A 5,347-nucleotide genomic window follows, 5' to 3' on the forward strand; every position below is an offset into this window, starting at 1 on the left:
CCCCCCCCTCCCTCCCTTCGACCGGGTGGGTGGACTGTGTTTTTGATGCACCGATCACTTCGTTGCCCTCTTCTCAGCTCCCTTTAAGGGAATGCTACAAGCGCTAGATTTGCCTCCGACAGGACCTCGTTCGCCTCCTGTGGCGGTGACTCGTCGTGGAAGGTCAAGGAGGGCGCTTTTCTCTGCCGCTCTGTAGCCCCGCCAACGAAGGGGGGCGTTTGTGTTTGGAGCCGTCCTGACCAGTCCTCCTGGGCCCTTGGAAGACCCAAAGACGGCTCTTCTGGGCGAAGCTTTGCAGCTTTTCGAGTCAGTGCTGCTGCATCCCTCCCACCTTCCTAACTTTCCCCACCCTACTCCACTATGCACTTGGTTGTGGTGTGGGAGACCTATTGCTTAGGGTGTCACATTATTTTTACTCACTTCTCCTCAAAGTGTTCCTAAAGCCGTACTTGTTCTCTCCCTATTTTTTTTCTTATTTTTTTTTTTAAATTCCTTGTCTTTAGAGTGAAGTGGTGTAGAGTCCCCTGCTGCATCTCCTTCAGTCACGATGGCATTTCATCTGCTTGCCGGAGTTCTGTGTGTCATTGGTAACTATTAATCCACTATGCTCATTTAAGTATGCATTGCATGCTCAGGCCGATTCTTAATATCCTTAAATTTTTGAAACATCAAATCCCTTTTTGGGTTGACATTCTATTTTTGTGTTCTGTGTGGAATACACAACATACGGTTGTTAGATTCAATATTCATAATTTTTCGAGACTTTATCAGACATTAGAGAGCAAAATTCCAGAGACTTAACGTACACTGTATTTCTGTAATATAACTGTTTAACTGATTTGTAATTATTATGTTTGTAATGTTAATCGTTGGAATGTAATGTTGGAACTAGCTAGTACTGAATTTTTCTGTTTGTCCGTACCGTTCTTGTGTATGTGCCATTCGAATTGTACTGTAGTAGCTGAATATCAAACTAAGCATGCAAGCTTTTAGTTACATAACATTAGGCATGGCTTAGCTAAATTAAAATCACTTTGTCCATGTTTCTTCTCCTTTTGTTCAGTGTCACCCATGGTTATTTTTTAAGTGCATTAGCCATTATGTGCTGTCCTTTATCTTGCCAGTTCCTGCATTTGGTTGTTGATCTGAACATGCTGTTGTCGCTCAACTTATCAGAGAGTGATGGTGCAAAAATTGTTAATGTTGCAGGGCAGAAAGTATGTGATCTAAATGCTCTCTTCTCATCAACTAAAAGATGGACTCCAACTTTAAGCTAAGCTATGGCATACAAAAAAAGAAAGGGGGGAAAAGTGGAGGGAAAAGGGTAATTGAGTGTTGTAACGATATTGGACCGATGGTCTGTACGCCACCGTTTCGACATTGTTCCGACAGTCATTTTTGTCTAATTGGGCTGCATCCATCAGGGATGAACAAGGGACATGGGAGCCTTTGGTGTGGTCAGTGTAACACAACTATGGTTCTGAGTGAAATCATGATCGCAATGACATCAAGTTAAATCAAAGAATACACATTAAAACGTCTACCATTTTGACGACGACGTACACTTGAAGGCTCTCCAGTTCCTCCTGGGGTATGGAGGCTTCTGCTATGACTTGTTAAGCAAAGTTGAGTAGTGCCGTCGCGACCGCATCCTCTTGCCATGCGCGAAACGTGATGTCGAAACGATATCGAAACGGCAAAAAATTAGTGTCGTCACGATATCGTTTTCCATGTCATTTCGCCCTTGAAAACACCCGATTACCCGCACGCACCCTTCTCTTCCTCGAAATGCAGGTTTGAGGTATATTGCAAGTAAATATTATTGGGCGCACTGGAAACACACAGGCAGGGGTGAGCGAGCACTGCAAACTGGTCGGCGTTCTTCTAAGAACGCCAAATATTGGCGTCTTTGAACGCCAAATATTGGCGTCTTTGAACGCCAAATATTGGCGTCTTTGAACGCCAAACGTTGGTGCTGGTACATGTAACTACATGTAGTGCCTTTCTAGAGGCACTAATACATTCTTAAGGAGGGGCACTAAAGCAGGAGAACCCCCACACATTTCTTATAACTTAAAAGCGTGTGTTTTTCCGAGATTTGAGAAGATTGGGTGAATTGGGGGGAGGGGGCATCGTGACATCCCTTGCTTAACGTGACTCAGCCCTGATATTTCATTTAAACACCAACCTAGTCGCCGCTACGTTCTTCCCGATGCTTTTGCATCTCGAGGCTATAAGGTTCTTACCCAGCCGGCTATGCATCGACGTCTATCAATGCCGGTGCTGAATCAACCTTGATCTGACCATTAAATGGTCCGAAATTCAACGTAACTTCGACGTAGATTCAACGTTGAGTCGACGTTCAATTTCTGGCTGAGTGAAGTATCCATCGCCCTACAACAAGGCAGAAACGATGAGTGCGCTGTCGCGGTTCTGCTGCACAAATAAAAGTGCGTGACAAGACAGAGGCGTATGAGTAACAATCATTAAACACAAACACGAGTGCTACAGTCACCCCTTTACTTTCTTTTATGGATTGACGAGTGTGTGACGAGCTTGCCCCGCCGAGTGTGTACAGTTGTCTTGACTTGTTAGTGCGCTGGTCCGATTGGATGATGGGCGCTCGGGCGCTCTACTCCGCCCTGCTCGAGGCCGTGGTCGGGAGAGGGCGCTGCTCCGCGCGCTGCGGACCTCCCGGGGGGGACCAGGAGGTCTCGTGCAGGCGGTGCCGCCCTCTGCACAGGGTGCCGTGGACGCCGTGGACCCCCGGGGAAGCACGTCGCCGTTGCACGAAAGAGACTCAAGGTGTGCGAATGTCGCACACTTGTAGGGGTGTTAAAACGACACTCGTCTATACACGTGGAGACACAAGTGTGTGAGTTTCCAACGAAAATTCACACCTGTCTGTACCCCCGCAGGCGCGCTCGGGTCTATTTAAATGGATAATCACCTACATCACCTACAAGTGGGTGACATTCGCGCACTTGCGTTTCCAGTGTAATGTGTCCACCAATCCATATACCCCCCCTCCCCTCCACCATGTCTCTACCCCCTACTGTAAATCGAGTAAAGCTGATCCGTGCCCGCCCGGCTCATGTGAGGCACCTTTGCGAGCTGCAATCCACCTCGCACCGGCCGGGAGAGAGGAAGCCCCCTTGCCCCAGGCAGACCCGTCGAGCAGGCGTGCGACCGCGTTGCCTACCGGCCAGGCGCCCCCGGCAGACCCGTCGAGCAGGCGTGCGGCCGCGTTGCCTATCGGCCAGGCGCCCTAGGCAGTCCCGTCTAGCAGGCCGTACGGCCACGTTGCCTACCGGCCAGGCGCCCCCGGCAGACCCGTTGAGCAGGCGTGCGGCCGCGTTGCCTACCGGCTAGGCGCCCCCGGCAGACCCGTCGAGCAGGCGTGCGGCCGCGTTGCCTACCGGCCAGGCGCCCAAGGCAGTCCCGTCGAGCAGGCCGTGCGGCCACGTTGCCTACCGGCCAGGCGTCCACGGCAGACCCGTCGAGCTAGCGTGCGGCCGCGTTGCCTACCGACCAGGCGCCCCATAAGTGCGCACTTTTAGAATAGACACTAATGGGTTTACGTTACCTAGGGCAAAGCACTTCGTTGTGTGTACTATGGCAAGTACACACTTCTATGTGTGCACTTAGGACACTGTTGTGTTTGCCGTCGCGATAAGTTTGGCCGAGAAACACAAGGAACTGTTATCGTGTTGTTGTCGTTCGGAGAGGCAGACTTGTCTTTTGCAGGGTGCAGTCTGCTCCGGGCTAAGCGGTAATTAACTGCCAGCCCTAACAGGTTCTAGTTTCAGAAGAGCGGGGGCACCGCTATTGAGGAGAGGAAGCCGTGGAGGTGGCTATAGCCGAGCAGGAGCGACTGAAACTACTGAAAGTTGCACGCCGCGGGCATACGACTCGCAGCATGCGGCACTCAAATAGAGAATCTCAAGCAGGGCGACCACGGCGTTTTCACCGGGAGTGGTTTGAACGTCGCACACTTGTCGGTGTGTGAATTCCCATCCGTACCCTAAAGGGAGTAGGTCTGAATTTCCCTTTAAAGTTAACACACCTCCGCCTCCATGTGGACGGAGAAAAAAGATTTGCTGTCACTGCTGAGACCGTTGCTAAATTATTAGCAGTTTATTTTATTTATTTTTTTGCTATGTCAGCAACAACAAAAAAGTAAATTGCTAATCACTCAGTCACGATTCTAGCTGAGACAACAGGTTTTTTTTTCTCCATGTGCGCGAATGGCGTTCACATCCCAAAAAGTGTGTGGCCTAATTAATATTAGTCTCACACGCTTAGGGTGTAGAGTAGAGGCTTGAGGAGGGTTATTGAGAGTGCGTGACTTCCACCCGAAACCGAAAGAAAGGAAGGAAGAAAGAAAGAAAGGGGGTGGGGAGAGGGTAGAGGAAAGGGGGTACGACATCTTCGTCGCGCCGGAAGCTCGGGGGAGGGGAGGTGTAGCTGCGATTGATTTTGATTCCGCGGGCGAAAGGGAGGGGTAGACGCGCAGACGTGCCTCGGGGAGGGAGAGGATGTTGATGTGGTGGTGGTCGTTGCTATGCGGTGGCTGCGTGCCGTCCCCGCGGCCCCTCGGTGGGGGTGGTATGGGACGAATCTGCATGACGGCGGAGGTGGGAGAGAGAGAGAGAGAGAGAGGTTGTGTGTCGATCTGTCGCACGCGTCCAGGACAGGAGGCTGTAGCCTGCACCCGATCACCTCCTGGAGACCCGCCGGAGGGGCGCAGATGATGGCCTGGAGGACCCGCAGGCGTCTGTCACGCGCGGTCCGGAGACGTTTGCTGGAGCGAAGGAGATTTAACGTGGAGGAAACGACGACGCTCCTGCTCTTACTCTGGAGGAATTGGTTTTCACACGGCGTGAAACAGCACGCTGCGCGTTAGTGCCTAAAGCGTGTTTTGTGGCACCCGTAAAGTATAGAGAGGTTTTCCAGGTTTTTGTTTGTTTTTCCAATGCCGGCCAAGCACGGCCTGGGCTGCGTGCCCCTCACAGCTGCGGAAGGTTCTCGTTTGCAACCTTTTCTCCCCCCCCCCCTCGCTCTCTCTATCCCTCTCTTCGTCCGCCCCGTCTTTCGATCACGCCTGGTAATAACTCGATATTCTCTCTCGAAATTAGTGCGCCTGATGGGGGGCCCCCCTAAGGTGTAATGTAGATAGGTGGACGCAAGCGCTCTCATTGGTGGATCTGACATGCGCAGAACCGACTGCGCATCTCCATGTCAACCACTGTCAGGCCAGCGCGCGCGCCGCCGAGTACTTAAAAGGGATTAAGGAGCCAGGAAAGACCCGGCACCGCCCCTCCGGAGGCTCGAAGCTCGACCCTAG

General features: G+C 51.7%; 1 protein-coding gene across 1 annotated transcript in view; it reads left to right on the top strand.

The window, feature by feature from the left end:
• The window catches only part of LOC113213697 (transmembrane protein 131), a 16,969-nt gene that overhangs the window by 301 nt on the left and 11,321 nt on the right, over nucleotides 1-5,347 (top strand). The gene's annotated exons all lie outside the window — the stretch shown is intronic.

Source organism: Frankliniella occidentalis, unplaced genomic scaffold (assembly GCF_000697945.3).
Source record: "Frankliniella occidentalis isolate FOCC.00 unplaced genomic scaffold, Focc_3.1 Scaffold37, whole genome shotgun sequence".
NCBI lineage: Eukaryota > Metazoa > Arthropoda > Insecta > Thysanoptera > Thripidae > Frankliniella > Frankliniella occidentalis.